Source organism: Protopterus annectens, chromosome 3.part1 (assembly GCF_019279795.1).
Source record: "Protopterus annectens isolate FY-2018-M chromosome 3.part1, PAN1.0, whole genome shotgun sequence".
Taxonomy (NCBI): Eukaryota; Metazoa; Chordata; order Ceratodontiformes; family Protopteridae; genus Protopterus; species Protopterus annectens.
The window spans coordinates 696531892-696550814 of record NC_056732.1 but is presented as its reverse complement, the minus strand read 5'-3'; positions in this window follow the sequence as shown (position 1 = coordinate 696550814).

The following is an 18923-nucleotide window of genomic DNA, read 5'->3' as shown; positions in this document are numbered from 1 at the left end:
CTTACAGTATCTCAGCAACCACTCAAGTTACACACATACTGTCAGCAACATTTTATTCATCTATCTGAGAGCTTTCATATGAGGCTAAGAAGTTCTATCTGTGTTACTTGGTTGCTGAGATATTTAGAAAAATATGAAAATTATATCTATTTAAAATATTATCATAAAAACAGCGGTTAATATCTATTTACCAGCACTAGACAGAGGTTAGATATTAATGCAGTTGAGTTTACCATTTTGTAAGCTTTAAGATGAAATATTTTAAAACGTTATACTTAGCATAGCTTTGGAATTATTGAAGCAAATACAAACAAGCAATATTTAATGCTTAGAGGCATCAGTAGGAGTTAACTGCAGATGCACCTGGAGGCATCACTCAGATGTAATGAGTTAAACCCAGGCATTTACGTATTTACTTCTCTTCTTTCACAATGTATGTACGTTCAGGCATATTCTTCCAGTACAACACTGTCTCTATGATATTAAAAATCTGCTCTGCTAAGTAACATTTGTCATCAATAATTACCAACAGTACCTTGGGAAACTTATTTGCTACTACCATGTCCACACTGACAACCTCTCTGTCCACCTTTATTTGTGTAAGTTTGAGCGAGCCTTAAAATCTATGGAATCAGCCATGGCTAGCTGTGAATGTTTCTTCTCCAATGCTCTCACTGTCACCACATTTATTCTTTAAATCTTCAAAGTGACTCGTGGTCTTCTGCTGAATTAAGTTAAGACTTACAGGTATGCAGCGCTGATATTGGTCTTCCATCCACACATTCAATAGTTTTTCCATTTCTTCCATCACCACACTTCATCTCTTACTAATTATCATGGAATGTCTTGGTACAGAACCTTTCAGATGTTGCACAATGTGTTCTTGGTCTTTTACATTTGTTGAAACAGTTGAACGATTCATCCCAAGTGTGTGTGTGTGTGTGTGTGTGTGTGTGTGTGTGTGTGTGTGTGTGTGTGTGTGTGTGTGTGTGTGTGTGTGTATGTGTCTGTCTATTCATTAGTGTGTTATACGTATGCATTCTTGTGTGCATGTCCAAGGCTAATACCGTCAGGGGAGTTGTGACCTTTTACTGCTAAAATGCAGTGTCATTAGTGTTAACTACATAAGGAAGATGGGTTGGGGGCAGCCCTGTAAATGCAGGTTGGTCTCTTCCTTCATGGGATTTATGCTGTTTAGGCAGAGTAGACTTCTTTCAAGATAACTTTATTTGGCAGGTTAGTTTACTTAATGTGAATGTTGGTGAATCTCACTTCAGTGAAACAAACCACAAACTCCCAGATGTAGAGTTATGAAGAAGAAATACATCCATTCTTTTAGATGGTATACATGTGACAGCTTATAATATAACCATACATTCTAATGTTTAAAAGCATGCACTGTTATAATTCCTGTTTTTAATAATGACAAATAAAAGAAGCAAACAATCAAAATAGCAGAAACTAGCATTTGGGCTATAATGTAACTCTCATGACCACATGTTACAGCCTGAACCAGCAGTTAGTTTATTTTAAGATTATTCATTAATTTAATCTTTAACAAATTTGGGAATTTCAAATAAGCTAAATAATGTACAATGTTCAAATATCCGGTATAATTTTAAGGAACATGATGTTATTACCACAGACAATAAGCCCATTTACATACTGTGCAATTTTCATTTTTAATGCAGTTGTTAATGATACAGGTGGCTGCGTCCGTTTTCATTAAACAACTTAAAAAGTTCTGCAAAATTCATATTATACAGATTACATCTCAGGACCCGTGCTGTCATTACCTGATAGGAAAAAAAAAAGAAACAGAAGGAAATACTTGTTATTGTACGTCTACCAAAACTTTTTATGTCTTCCAAACTTATTCTAACAGACTTCAAATATTTTATATACTCTACTGTCCCCAACCCCTGTCTAGATAACTCTCCCATAGAACTGCTAATAAATTTAACTCCCATTTAATAGACTCTATTGCAACCCTAACACAAAATCTCAAACAAACTCATAATGGCCCTGATGAGGTTCCCACTTCCAATAAACCTCTTTCCTCATTAAAAACTGTCTCAATTTCACATATAAAACAACCTACTTAGTAAGCTCAAGCCCTGCCAACTGTCTGCTAATAGCCTACCTACAGCATACCTAAAGTTTGCAGCTACTTCCATTGCTTATTCAGTCTCCATCTTGATCAGCAGGTCCATTTCAAGAATTACTTGTCCCACCTGTGCGGAAAAAAGTCTATATCACACTTCTTCACAAAGGTGATAATTCCTCTGAAATAAACTTTAGGCCTATTGCTGTCTTATCCTCCCTCTCTAAAATTCTAGAAAAGTGCATACATCAGCAAATTTTACAATATTTTCTTCAAGAAAATCTACTAACCTCTACCCATCATGTTTTTTATCCATACCATAGCACAACAACTGTGCTTCTGAGGTAACAGCATCAAAGCTAGAGATAGTAATAATGTTGTCTCTTCCCAGTTTTTATATCACTCTAAAACATTTGACAGTCTCTTAGACCAAATTACTGTCTAAAATGTCTGCACTTGGCCTGCTAATACTAAGCTGGTGCACTAGCTACCTTTCTCATTGGCAACAAATTGCTGTGAAATGGATCCCTACGTACTCCTCTTTTCTCCCAGGTAATACTGGTGTGCCCCAAGGCTCTATCCTTGGACCTCTTCTGGTTAACATTTTTATTCACAACTTACATATATCCTCCCAGCAGGCTTCCCCTCATCCAGTATGCCAATGACTCGACCCACATCTCCCCATCAAAGACTCTTCCCCATTTAGACTTCATTACTAAAAATGCATTCAACTCTATTGAACACTGGCTTTGTGAAAACCAACTCTTCCTAAATCTCAATAAAGCCATGCTACTTTTATTTCTTCCCTAATCTCTAACACCTCTCAAAAATAGCTTCAAAATTACTTCTCCCAATCACATATAGAAGTCATATCTTATACAAAGCTGCTAGGCATCACTGTGAAGATTAGAGGAAGATGGGCAAAGGCTGCCAGCCTAGTCAAACAGAATATGATACATAATTCTATTAATTGTATAAATAAATGTAAAATACAGGCTTGTGTTTTTAAATGAAAGAAAACACTGTAAAATGTGAACTTCAAGACTGTTGCAACATTGCCATCTGTTGTAAGGAAAACCAAGCCAAGCATTTCAAATTTTGAAACTGAGAAGATCTTATGAATCTCTTTGATGTTTACAAGTCAGCTCTAGTGAGTCTGGATGAAGGTTTCAGGCCCATTGTTTTGATCCTGGACATCTAACCCAGCACTGCTTATGCTTTATGTATGTAAGTAAGATTATAGCACTGTGTTTTCTTTTAAGATTAGCTAAATATTAGAAAGCTAGATTAAGTGTTTTTCTTTGACATCAGACCTATCCTACTGTATTATTTTAAGTTTCTGTGTGATCTCTGAACTCTTAGATATCTCTGTGGTGTAGTAGCATTGTCTTGTGTTTTAATTATTTATTATTAAATATTTTAAAACCTCTATGTGGCTGGTTTATGTAGAGATAATTTAACCTCTAAAGAGCATTACATATTTACAGATTTTACTGTCTAAGTCACTCCAAATTAAGCCTTGACTGTCTAGTCATACTACCATTGGTTTATAATATTGCACAGTAAAAATTGGATACCCTTTTAAGGGCCTTTTAGTAGCTGATAATTATATTAAGCTGGTGGTGGCAGTAATTACTACTGTATAGTCTGGATAAAGGGTCACAGCTGGAGAATCTGTGTCAGCCTTTCCCAGGAGTGTCTGTGAAATTGTATAAATACTTATCTCAAAGTGTGGGTGTGTGTCAGCTACCTGGGCAGGGACACGAAGCACTGGTTGGACAGATAGGGTACTGGAGGTTAGCTTGCCAGCTAGGCTGAGATCTGGACCCTATAGCTGTGCCAGTGGGGAGTCTTATTGGGGACATGGTGAGCAAGGAAGCAACCAGCCTCAGACTGGCTGTGATCTCTGTGTGCACTTAAGGGAAATTGTAATTTACTGTGTGTATTAGTTATCCTTTCTCCTTCTAGGAGATGACCTCCCTGGTGTTAGTGGTGAGGATTGAGGCTCCTTGATTGCTGGGCTAGGGCACGGTCATCACAATCACAATTAATGATCAACTGGAGTTTGATCATCATATACAAAATTGTATACAAAAACACATCTAAAACTTGGCATGCTCTACAGCAATTCCTCACCAACTCCTCCTAAGTCACCTGCTACCTCCTGTACTGTATGCCTCACCAATTCTTATCAATATTCAAATATCCCTCATCACAAAACTAGAACTATGTTATAACAAGGTAGATTTTTGCAACCAGTCTGTCATACAAACATCATCACTGTTCTGCTACAAAAACATTAAACTGGCTTGAGTTACCCAATTACCTCACGTATACTCAATTTCTACTTGCCCACCAAATTATATATAATTTCTTCCACTGTCCAGGTGTCAGTAATATTCTCAAACAGTACCTTCCTAACTGTCTACTTTGCTTATCTGAGAAACAGCTTCTTGAAGCTCGTAAACCTAAAAAAATCATAGGAAATACAGAGGGGATTCATTAAAGCCTACAGTCATTTTTAACTGTACATGCACCGAGGTGTGATCCACACATGGATGCAGAAACTTTTAGATTCAGTAAGCGCCGTGTACAGGCGTGCACCCATGCGGAAACAAGGTAAGCACCATGGCATGCTAATTACAGCATAAACTGAATTACATGTGAATTAACCAATATAACATGGTGGAGCTAGTCAACAATCTATAAAGAAACCATGTAGACTCTGTGCTGGTGCTCCAAATCTTTGGAATACAGCCATGGAAAATAGTCCAAATGGACAGAATAAAAAGTAAAAGGTGTGAGATTTGTACAGAACTGACCTTAATGTGTGACAGCATTATATACAGGCTGGATGCAACAAAAGGAGAATAACAACAGAACATAATCCTTTTTTGTGCCATAACAGAAATGCAGCTTTGCTTCCCCCACCCCCAAATGAACAGTACACTTGTAAGAAATACAGACAGATAAAAGTGTAAAAGTGTGTGCTAATCAAAATAAATATAAAAAACTTTAAACAGACTATTCATAGTTACATGTCAGCATATGAAATATGTAGCTGACGAAATTCAGGCATATCATCTAAAAATCAATCCTCTGTGCAGATATATCCCAAAGTAATATCCTCTCTTCTGTGTTCAACACATAAACAATTTGCCTCCCCTTCAGTTTCCCTAGCTACATGGTTGCCATATGGTGTAGGTTCAGTGTTGTCAGCACGGTAAAGATGCAAATGAAGGCTGAACTCATTAGAGTTTCTGAATCCAAACAAATTGGATCCATGTAGGCATGTAAACATAATGCAAGCACTCCTCAGTGTTTGTGTTTAATGGATGGTAACTATGAATGCTTACATCAGGTGGGTGGGTCAGGTTAGACTTACAAAATGTTACATGTACATCTGTCAAGGATGGAAATGCAAGTAAGCAGCACACAATTCACAGGTTCTGTTTCATTAACACCCAACCTCCTCTACAATTGTGGGCAAATTATGTTTTCTCTATCAGTTTTTCATTATTATTTTATTATTTTTTGGTCATTGTTTGCACAATGCAGTGCTTAGCGCAATTACAGGAAATGGAGGAATGAATGGAAGTTTTGTGTGTGTTTATCTTGTTTGCACAGCATTGTGGGATGGACAAAAGGGACACCTTAAGAATGATTGGTAAATAAGGGAATGTCATGTAATTATTTCACTGGCAGCATTGTTAAAGTATAACAATTAGTACTGAGTCTGTGGAATATACCTGCTACTTAATTGACTCTGTGGCAGCAGGTATTAATGCAGTGATGCATTCCTTTTTTGGGCCAGATGGTATTGGGTTCAAATACAGGCGTATGTCATACTTTAAAATACTTTTCATTACAGAGTGGTAATGCAATGACATGAATTGTTTAAACCAGATGTGTTGCTGTGTGTTGGCGTACTGCAGCATTGTTAAGTGTCATTGCACCATGGTAACTGCACCTGTTTGCCACCACTCACCATTAGTGTGCAATGCTCACCTCTGTGCAACCATGGAGCCCAAAACATGAAGCGATCCATTGCTTCTCTAACATTGCTAAAGTCTGACAGTATTGAGTGTTTGGAATATACCTGCTACTTAACTGACTGTGTGGCAGCACATGTTAATGCAGTTAATGGAGTGATACATTCCTTTTTAGGGCCAGATGGTACTGAATTTGAGTACAACTGTATGTAACATTTTTAACTACTTTCATATTACCATTGCTGTGTGTTGATGGGTGATGCATGCCATCGCTCAATAATGCATTAAAGAAAATAAATGGGAAATATAAGACAATGGTGAGATGGGGAGCAAGCAGGGGGAAGAGCAAATGGAAGGCAATACAAGAATGTGTAGGAAGGTAGAAAAGAACCATAGCTATCCATTTCTTCAACAGTAAAACTGATAATATATGCAGAATATTAGCTAAATTTGGACTGTCACCTCCAGAGAGAGGGGTAACCACAACACATCATGTTGTATAGCCAACTGGACCAAATCAAGTGTGTCAAGAAGACACATGTGTGAAATGGAGAGCTATGTATGGGATGATTTTTTTGGGGGGAGCAAGGTGCCCATTTTATTTGAGAGACAGAGGAAAGTTGGGGAAGGGACATATGTAAGTTTAGGTCTGGTATGTATGGGAGGTGAGGAAGCAATTGCAGACAGACAAAACAAATAAGATAAGAGACAGGGATGGTGATAGACACAATAGGTTGGTGGACACCATGGATGGGTTGATGGTGGGGAACATCCAGGACTCATGATCATCAAGCTGGGTGACATTGAGAATTGAGTTCTAACACACAGGACTGTCATCACTGTCACCTCACTCCACCACTGGCTGGAGTGCTTGACATCTTCTCCTCCTACTGGTACTACATAAAATGAGGGAGAGCAACCTCTCAAGCCAGTGTAGATGTGCACCAGCAGTGCAGTGCAAAACCCTATACACCATCCCTGGCAAATCTGTGCAGGTGATAAACTCACCACCTCTACCACTGCTCCCAGAGGGAACCACTGGACTATCCTCCAGGGCAGAACTACCTGAGGAGGCAGGTAGCATAGGTCAGCATAAGTCGTTCTGCCAGGTTGGCTCCCAGACATGCTGGGTAATGGTGCCATAGCCAGTAAAGTGGGGGCGGGTGGATCCAGGGGGGTAGGCCAATGCTGCTGTGTTGTGGAGCATTTCATGATGTGGTCACATGGATGACATGGACACATTTTGAAGACACATAATAAAAGCAAACAAAAAAAATAATATAGTAAAATAAAATAAAATAGAGAGATAAGGATTGGGGTGAGAGAAAAAAAGAGATAAGATTAGTGACTTCATGTGTGACATACAGTGTATTAATACAATTACTTGACTCTATTATCTTTAGCCTTTACTCTTAAGACTATCACCTCCTAACAGATAACTTTTACTTTTAAGACTACCGGCTCCTAACAAGTACATACTATACTACAGATTGCAGTAAGTACTCCTTTACATGTGCATGTGTTGCACAAATGTGTGTTGCAATTATACAGATTACAGTTTACAGCAGGGCATGTGTGTCCCTGGTAGAGAGCTTTTATTTTAAACCTTTAAGTTACACATACTTGAAGAATTAACAATATTGTATATTTGGAAAATGTGGTATTTGAACCCACAGCCTTTGACTAAAGTCTAATATTATACTCTTGGTCTGTGCTACAGACTAATGCATGCATACTTGCTTTTCCAGTTGAGATATGCATGCTCAGTTTGATACAACTCTATACAATACCAAAAATGCTATTTTGAACTTTTAATGCTACAATAACACAACTCTTCTGATGCATACATACAACATGCCTCCCTCATCCTCAGTAATCGAGCACCATGGGTTCTAACACTGTACTCTTTCTCTATGGCAGCTGAGAAAAAAACAGAACAGAATACCATTATGAATACCAGTCTTGCCTTTATTCAGATTTTAAGTCTTACAGGTACTCTCTGTATTTGATACTTACACAGGTGTGGGATGTCTGCTGTCCTAAATTCCCCAATCCAATGGTCAAGGGTATCTCCCTCCTCTGAAGATCAATGTAGTGTTGCCTACATTGTTCACCAGTGTAGGGGATACCGGTGGCATTGGTTACAGCACCATCCAAACTATCCCAAGTAAAGTATGACATACATGGAAAGACTGACATACCTTTAACTGTACTCAGTATCATGTAGGCTGCTGAAAGGTGACCTATGACTGCCCTGCAGAGCAGTCTCAGACCCTGCCTGTCTGGAAATGATGGACAGATGCAATTCAAATGGGACAACAACAATTTGCCCCAGGGTTCTCAACCTAGCCTGTGACATAAACAGAACATGCTGGGAAGACAGATATATATATATATATATATATATATATATATATATATATATATATATATATATATATATATATCTTACAATGATTCAATAGTCCTCTTTAATAGGGTCCACTGCATGTGAAGCAGTGCTCCTCGATGACCCTGTTTAAACATAACCTTGACAACTGACTGGGTGATTTTAAAGTCACCTCTGGGCTGGCACCTATGTACCTCATGGTCAGGGCCAGTTAGTGTTGCTCAGAAACATGATCTGCTAAAAAAGCCCTTCCAACTATGCTCAATAAGGATACTTGTATTTTTACACAGCTAGGCTTCTAAACACCCTGCTGTTAATAGGCTAGTAACCTCAAATGAACCTAAGAAGCTATGTGTCTCTGCAGGCCTCCCAACCTGTGTCCCACACATGGCCTGCTGATGTCATCTACTAAATGATTGCCTGCACTCCTATATAAGTCAAACTTGTGCTGTGGTGCTTGCATTAAGTACTGTGGTCTGTAGTTGATGTACTTAGGGGCTCTATTCTTGCTGCAGTCAACTCGTTGTGTGTGTGTGTGTGTGTGTGTGTGTGTGTGTGTGTGTGTGTGTGTGTGTGTGTGTGTATGGACACCAGAGCAGAACTGTGTATCCCACAGTCACTCTTCCAATGCCGTGAAATGACAGTATATTGATACTTGCTCATGCCTACCCATTCATTTTATACAGGACGCCCAACCTCTTGTTTCCCATATGGCCAGCTATAGTATCTACTATAAGTTCACCTGCACTCTGTACAAATCAGACTTGAGCTGTGGCAGTTTCACTATGTACTGTGTTCTGTAGTCTGTCTACTTAGATAGATAAGGACTCTGTTCTTATTAAAGTCAAGTGTGCATGTGTGTGTATAAAAGCTCTTCCTTGACATTACTAAGAGCATTTTATACCAGCATGTGGGACACTGTTATCTACCCTTAACATACACTGCTGATGTCATCAGCTGTAAAGTGTTGTCTGACACACTTCAAGTCAGACTTGAGTTGTGGGGCCTGCATAAAGTACTGTGTTCTGTAGTCTGTGTCCTTTGATAGGTAGGAGTTCTTTTCTTACTGTAGTTGTGTGTGTGTGTGTGTGTGTGTGTGTGTGTGTGTGTGTGTGTGTGTGTGTGTGTGTGAGTGTGTGTGTGTGTGTGTGTGTGTGTGTGTGTGTGTGTGTGTGTGTGTGTGTGTGTGTGTGTGTGTGTGTGTGTGTGTGTGTGTGTGTGTGTGTGTGTGTGTGTGTGTGTGCGTGTGTGTGTGTGTTTATTTGAGCTGTTGCTTCACATTACAGAGAGCATTTTACACCAGCATGTGGGACACTAATATATTCTACTCAACAAACACTGCTGATGTCATAGGATCATAAGACAATAGGAAGTTGCTATGCTAATGGCCCTCAGGCCATTACAAGCCTAGTCAAGTTATACCCTTATTTCCACAATCTGCACCTTTTGCCCCTGTCCAAGAGGGACACAGGTGGAATCCCCAGGGTGAATTTATGGTTACCTATCCAATTGTCCAGATTGCATTTGAAGAGGGCCAGTGAGGTACTCTGTTTGACATAAAGTGGGAGTCTGTTCCAAACATATGGTAACCTCTGGGAGACAAATGTGTCCCTCCAGCAGGTTCTATTAATGTCCCATATCAGGTTAAGGTCTTTAGAGCAAGTAAATTGTCTACCATTTCACTTGTGGATATGCAGCATTTCCAATAAAGCAGGGTCAGAGATTGCCTTATATGCAAGGCAGAGATCACCTCTGAGTAGTCTGTATGAAACAGAATAAAGTAACAGTAATTTCAGATGATGCACATCATAGAGATGCTGAACACCTTGGATTTTCCTTGTGAGGAACCTTTGTAGTCTCTAACCAATTGTTGCAGGTGCTTGGAAAGGTACATGCCAAAAGGGGCATTGTACTCAATTATTGGCCTGATGAGGTAAGAGTACAGGGAGGTTATAACTTTTTTTTTTTCTTGAGGCGATGCCCTTACTTATGAGATGAGCAATATTGAATGCCCTTCTTACCACAGTGGAGGCATGGTGATCAAAGGTAAGGTTGCTGTCAATCTGTGTGCCTAGGTCACTCACCACTGAGTGAGTACTTAGGATGATGCAATTGAAGTGGTAGTCAGCAGGAACATCACTCTCACTGAAAGAGATAATAATACATTTTTTTGCATTGCATTTAAGGCACCAATACTTTGTTTGTGTAAAACCCTCTTGTAGGATGTTGGCATCATTTGGAGATTCTATGACTGCTCCCAGTTTGCAGTCATCAGCAAACTTTGTCAGCCATAGACCTTTAGTTTTTGCTTGTACTTTGAAGAAATAGATTCCAAACAGTAGAGGTCTCAGGACTGACCTCTGTGAACAGCACTGGTTACAGGTCTGCTGTTTGAGGTGGATTTCCCTATTTGGACTATATGTGTTCTATCAGTGAACCAGTTGGTGACCCATCTAATGATATAATGGTTTATGCCTAGCTGAGTGAGTTTGTCAATAATGCCTGAGTCTGGGATAGTGTCAAAACCCTTGGCTAAGTCTAGGTAGGCTATATGCACAGATCTTCCCTCGCCCAGGTTTAACAAGGATGATTTCCCTTGGACAAATCCAAACTGAATAGGGGCAAGTGTTTGGAGATTACCTATATCTTTGTTAATAAGGTCCATGATGATTTGCTCCATGACCTTGCAGATGAGGTTGTCAGGCTAATAGATCTATAGTTCCCAGGGTCAGTGGAAGCAGCACCTTTGTGCAAGGGAATAACAGTCGCCATCATCAGCTAGAAAGTGTTGTTTGACACCCTCCAAGTCAGACGTGAGCTGTGGCACTTATGTAAAGTTCTGTGTTCTGTAGTCTGCGTACTTAGATAAGTAGGGGTTCTATTCTCTTGCAGTCAAGTGTGTGTGTGTGTGTGTGTGTGTGTGTGTGTGTGTGTGTGTGTGTGTGGGTGTGTGTGTGTGTGTGTGTGTGGGTGTGTGTGTGTGTGCGAGCACTTCTTTGACATTACAGAGAACATTTTACTCCAGCACGTGGGACACTATCTTCTCTTCAACAGACACTGCTGCTGTCATCACCTACAAAGTGTTGTCTGACACGCGCCAAGTCACACTTTAGCTGTGGTGCTTGCATAAAGTACTATGTTTTATAGTCTGTGTACTTAGATCAGTAGGAGTTCTATTCTCACTGCAGTCAACTGTGTGTGTGTGTGTGTGTGTGTGTGTGTGTGTGTGTGTGTGTGTGTGTGTGTGTGTGTGTGTGTGTGTGTGTGTGTGTGTGTGTGTGTGTGTGTGTGTGTGTGTGTGTGTGTGTGTGTGCATGCGAGTGTGTGTGTGTGTGTGTGTGTGTGTGTGTGTGTGTGTGTGCAAGCTGTTGCTTGACATTACAGAGAGGATTTTGCACCAGCATGTAAGACACTGTTATCTTCTTCTCAACAGACACTTGATGTCATCAGCTATATCACATTTTTGTATATGCAGTACTCTCACCAGGGTAAGGGCAGAGACTGGCCTGAGGGCCAGGCAGAAGTCACCTCATCCTATACAATAAAGTTTACAGTGACATGGCTTTTAATGTATCCACATACATCATGGCATGGTGTGTAGGTCCTATGTTATCTTGGTGAGAAAGCCCTGTGGTCTCTCCAGCTGCTACATGTGTCTGGTGAGGTATATGTAAAAAACAGCATTATACTCTATTACTGTTGTAATGAGGTTTGACTACAGGACTACAGTGCTGTCATACAATGCTAAAAACTCAGTATGATGGTGTGACTTATGATGTGCACAGCATAGACTTTCAAAAGCAGTGTGGACACTTGGCAATGAATGTTCAGATTGCTATCTAAATGTATTCAAAGTGCTTACATCACCGAGTTTCTGCATAGCAGGACTGTTATCAATGCTCTGATTAACATGGAACTTCACTTTTCATACGGACAACATTACAAACACACATTTCTACATTTATTTGTACATTGTGTGCCTTTGTCAACATTCAGTTGAGTGTGTTAGCACCTACTGTACTATGTTATCACCATTGGTGAACTCAATATGCAAGAATAAGCAAAATTGCTAAGCAAAAGGCCGTATACTTTAGCTTGAACTATTGAGAAATGCACTTCAAACAGTGAAGGGCCAAGCACAGATCCCTGCGGTTTACCAGTGGTGACAGCTCTACTGGTACAGGTTGATTCATTAACTTTCACATGATGTGTTGTGTCAGTGAGCCAATTGTTTGCCCATCAATTGACATAAGGTTTAATCCCCAGCTTGGGGTTTTCTCACTAATACCTGTGTCTGTAATTGTGTCAAAACCATAGGCCAAATCACAATAGGCAGTATGCACTGTCTTAGCTTCATCCAGGCCTATCACATGGAATCACTGTGCTATGACAACATCACAGATCACTTATTGGGTAACTCAGCATATACACCTTTCTGATATGGGTGAATACACAGTTCAGCATACCCTTCATGAGGCTAATGTTCCCATACAAGGGTGTATATCAAACTTCATCCACCTGAGTTGGGGAGACAGCACCTGATGCATGCATTTATAGAGACATCCTGACTCTCCCCAACTGTGAGGTAGACCAATTTATCCTCATAGACCTCTTCTACATGTACACTAGTAATATTCCAGGTGTGTGCAGCAGACTTGTGTGAGCTGTTACTGCTACATCAGATCAGTTACATCTGATAGATGTTCTCAAGAGGTCACTGAGGGCATTCATAATGACAACAGTATCAATGTGTGGAACTTTAACAGGTCAAAGCATTTGATGCAAATCCACACTAAGGTATTCAATCAACACTGTCATATATGGCGATAAACAGCTATATCACAAAATGGGTAGACCAGTGTATGAAGTATGTGGCAGTGGCATCTCACTATGTTGAAATGTGTGACGTGACATATATCTCAGGTCCAGTGATCAGGTCGGTACTTAGACCCTTTCCTGCCCATTAGTTAAGTGATGGACATAACAGATGACATACACATGCTGTGTCCAAACAGCTGTCTGAAGGACTATAGCCTGTGGGCAATCATTGACTCCAAATGTGATATTAGTATAATACAGACAGTATCAACACATACCAGAGTCTGCTGCCACAGCCATGATAAAACCTGCATTGACGAGACACATGAGAGATTTGTTGAATCAGGAAACAGGCACACCACCCTAGTATAATGTGGACATCACACCCTATAATCAGACTAATAGATATGTGACCTGTGTCCCGGGGAAGAGGGTTAGTGGCACATCCACCAGCATGTGGTCACAGTGCTGACTACTCCCTTGAATGTAACACAAGTAGTGGGTATGTGAAGGACATGCACATCAGAGGCTATAATACCATCATAGCTCCCAGCTTTCATCACACCAATAACTGTGTACAATGCACCTTTCTTCATGTACCTCCTGACACATCTTCCAGTGATGTGTAACTGAAGTGTACCACCTTTGTTGCACAGTTTATTGGCCATACCTAGGTATTCTTTCTGTGGAATATACATGCCTGTCTGACGATGCGACACACCAATCAAGTTGTTACACCAGATGCACATGTGCTACATGTTCAGCTTATGCACACACTGTTTACATAGGTGTTTGACAACATTAATGGCATGTATATCATTTGTGACATTGTGGATTGTGCCATAGATATATGCCATGCACACGGAGCAACTAGCTTGTATTACCCATACTGTCACATACAGGTATAGCAGTATCCCTCCTAACACCTCCTGCAGTTATTAAAGTACCAGGACAGGGTGTGTGGTTACCCTCATAGAGGATGGATGTATCATAATAGTTGTTAACTGTGTGTGTGTGTGTGTGTGTGTGTGTGTGTGTGTGTGTGTGTGTGTGTGTGTGTGTGTGTGTGTGTGTGTGTGTGTGTGTGTGTGTGTGTGTGTGTTTTCTCTTATTACTCATAGGTTCATAGGTTCATAGGTGTGTACTAGGCTAATGGCCCTGGAGTCTTTACAAGCCTAGCCCATAGGATTACCCTGGAATTGTGCCACCCGACCTTAGTTCCCAGTGCCTCTGTCAAGTAGAGCCACTGGAGTTATTCCTGAGGTGTATTTTCTATTTCCCATCCACTTATCAAGATTTCTCTTGAAGAGGGCCAGTGACGTGCTCTGCTTGACATGTATGGGAAGTCTATTCCAGAGCATGGGTTATGAACCTGTCCCTCCAGCATATTTTATTTCTTTAGATGTAGCATTTCTAACAGAGCTGGGTCAGACATTGCTTTGTAAGTCAAGCAGAGATTGCCTCTAAGTAGGCGATATGAGACAGAGAATAGTTGGAGACATGGAATTAGTGGTGGTATCATTCTGATATTGTCCTTGATTGTAGTTGGTTCTTGTAATGTTTGTCATGATCCTTTACCTGTGACCACCTTACTGGAGACCTCTGCTGAGAGTACACTCACATTCAGTTATATCAGTTTGCATAGCTTCACAATATGCATCCTACCCTAATTGTATGTCAGATCCCTGATAGATGTCCTCTGCTTTATTCATGTAAGGATGCTTATCTCACAGACACGTCACCTTGTGTGACAGTCACAGACAACACATTTTCACTGTACAGTCCATACTGTACCATATAGATATCTGCTTGGTTTTGCTGCTAAAACCATCTTCCATTGACATGCCCTCCTCTGCTGTATGTGAGGGAGTTTCACCTGCACTCTTTCCCTGTATTGCTGTTCAACACACACACTTCCCCTGAGTGATCATTTTACATGGCAGTTCCATGTCCTGTTCCAGATCATTAACACAGCTTCAGTACAGAATGCCAGGAATGGGCTATCATAGTACTCTGCACTATAGATACACTGTCCTGTACTGTGTTTGGACCATATACTTCACATTCATACCTCTCAACTGTCCAGATATTCCCAGGATGTACAGATGTTTTCTTTCTGCCACATCACTGGGATGATCTCTGGACCCACGTGACTCAATATTACATACATTTGAGTGCATACCTCTCAACTGTCCTGATCTGTGCAGAATGTCCAGTTTTCTTATAACATTTTTTTCCTGGCAAATCATTGTCATGCCAGTGCAGACTGCAGTCAGAAACCGATGACTGACATTTGAGTTTCAAACTTCATGCTCTTATAAAGTTCATGCTAATGTACAACCTAGGTATTCTAATTCCTAAGTTTCGAAGTGCAATATTAAACATCTGTTCCTATTTCTGACCCTTTGTCCCGCCATTTTTATGACTTTGTCCACATTTCTTGCTGTAAGAGTTTGACTGTTACATTCTAACACATTCCTATGTGACATCTTCTATGTCAAATATGTCCCTATTACTGGTTATTTGTCCTCTCATTAAGTTGACCTCTACGCAGATGTGTTGCACTAACAGAATGACAGCTTCCATGTCTCATTAATATGCATTGCATGCTGACTCTGTGTAGGATCTGCGTGAAGCCTACGCATAATTTATTGAATCCCCTGGATAGTTTATACTCCCGCATAGTAGCCAAAACCTGGAATAAGTTTCATATGGACATTAGATCAGCACCTAGAAGTTCCATTTTTAAGTGTACCCTAAACAAATACCATCCCAACTCTGGGCTCTGTACGTGCCTTCCTGCAGGTTAAATTGACACTTTTATTTTGATCAGTGCGCTTCCCTGATAAACAAATATAAATAAATAAATGAATAAATACTCTTTCTACTACACTCTCTCTTCCTTCTTGCAATCTAGCATACACCCAATATCTGTCTCTTACTCCTACGCTTATTTCTCTCTCTCTCTCTTATTTCATTCTATATCATCATCATAGGAGAGCAGGGAGACAGGCAATACCAGGCAGCATGGATTTGAAAACCACAAAATAAAAATCCTGCCTGTTAGGAACAGTTGTGCAGACGAGGATAACTGATGACATGCAGTGAGGCAAAGCAGATATGTGGGCTTTTCATCTAGACATCATCTGCAATGTATGTGGTTAATAGTTGAATAAAAGGAAAGACGGGGGGGGGAGAGAGAGGGAGGTAGGGAGAGAGAGAGAGAGAGAGAGAGAGAAATAAGGACTAAGGGACAATTATTGGAATTAGTGTATTTTTTAATAGAAGAATAATCTCCCAAGGCCAGCAAAACAAAATTAATTAGTAGATTGTGTAAATTGCTCCATATGACTATTAGAGGTGAAACTTGTGAAAGAGAGCTGAAAAAAAGTATCAGTAAGAAATCTAAATACTATAATTTGACATCTACTGAAAGATCAGCTTTAAAAGAACTGAGTGAAAATAAAAATAGTTATATCATGAAGGCAGAAAAAAAGTAACATTATAGTAGTCATGACTACATCACCCAAAATGATTCAGTCAATGATATTTTATCAGATGATTCATGTTACAAGTCAGTAAATGTTCACATTATTAAGAACAATTTTGAAAAGATTGATTGTATTTTATCTCACTTACTCTGCCAAGAAAATATAGACTGCAATAGTTATAATTATTTGAAACTAAACCAACCTAAGATAGCTTGTTTTTTTGGTATACCAAAGATGCACAAGGATTGTAACAACCCTCTGTTCCATCCCATTGAGCAGCAGAGTTTTACAAAACCAAGCCTATTTCCATATTTTTAGACTTTATGTTAAATCCAATTGTTCAACAATGTCAGTTATATTTAAAGGACTCATGGTATTTATTAGAACTACTGAGCCAAGTCCAAAATCTTAATGAACATAGTTTCTTTGTATCTATTGATGTGGTATATTCATACACTTGTATAGATCAATAAGCTGGGGTGGAAACATTTAGGGAATATTTAAGTTTGCTGACTTTGGGAACATCGCTATCAATACTTTTTGTGAACTATTTGATATAGCCCTGAACAACAATTTTTTTTTGAATTTCAAGGCAAGCTATACAGACAAACTAGTGGTGTTGCTATGAGAGCCAGAGTGGCCCCCATTTTTGCGAACTTGGTAATGGCCACCTGGGAACATACTAATATTGTTACTCATGCATATTAGAACAGAACTGTATTTTACATATGGTTTATAGACAATTTACTTTTTGTCTAGAGTGGCACCCCTGATAAATTTTATACCTTTTTTGAATATCGTAATTCAAGTATGGACTTTTTAAAGCTCATAATTAAAAGTACAGGCAAAACAGTCAACTATTTAGACATTCATCTTTTCATTGATAACATGAATGGTGAAATCCAAAGCAGTATTTACAGGAAAGAAACTTTCATTAATAATTATGTGCACTATACAAGTTTACACTCCCTTCGTATCAAGAAGGAAGTTATTAAAGGGCAGTTCATAAGATTAAGTAGATTAACTAGAGTTGACTCCACATTTCTTACTGAAAGTACATTTTTGGAAAATATGTTTATTGACCAAACATATCCAAAGAATCTCCTCATCACAATTGTTATAGAAGTTATAGAATTAAGAAAAACTAAGGCCAAACCCATCTTTAAAAGCTTTGACACTAACACTCTTTAAGAGTATTGTATAAAATAACAGTGGGATGGCTAAAGATCTGTTTAGTGGAGCCTTTCCACTTCCTATTTCAGCAGACATGGGATTTTGCAACAGCTGGAAGATAATTCAGGGGAACCAAGACATGGCAAACATTTTGGCAGGCACGCCTTCATTTACATACAAAAAATATTGTAATGAGAAAAACATGTTCAAGAAGGTCAATAAATCATTGATTAGTTCTCTGCTTACCTCTGGTACATTTAAATGTGGAAATTGTAGACCGTGCAAGTTCATTAATAAGTGTTCTAGCATTTTTGTGTATGGTGTTGACAATATTGTTACAGCAACACATATGACTGTAATACATGTGGGGTCATTTATTTAGCTAGTTGTGAAACCTTCTCTAGTTTCTACATTGGCAAAACTGTAAGAAAACTTTCCAAATTAATTTATGAACACACTTTGGCAATTCATAAAAAAAGATGTCAACAATGCACTGGCAAAACATTCTTTATCTTGTGCAGATTTTAGAAATTTTCATTTTTTGTCCTCAATATAATAGATTCAAATGGCTTTTAAGGGAACATTAATGTTTTACTTGAATGTTGTGAAACAGAATGACAAGTCAGGTTGGTGGCTGTTAAACCACCAGGTCTAAATGATCATATTAATATAAAATGTTTTTTTACTTGCACAGAGGTTGTAAATAATGTAGTTTATAATACACATTATACATTTTAAATGGAAATTATTATTTCTAAATTTAAATGTAATTTATTTTAATGTTATAGGTATTTATCCTTTTAAATGTGCAATGGGATTTGATTTGTTGTTTTGGTTACATGAGTTTTAGAAGAACTTTTAAAGTTATTTTTTATACATTAAGTTATATTTCTGAAAAAGTTCCATTGAAATAAAGTGCACAACATTGTTAATAATAACAAGTGATTCAGCAGTAG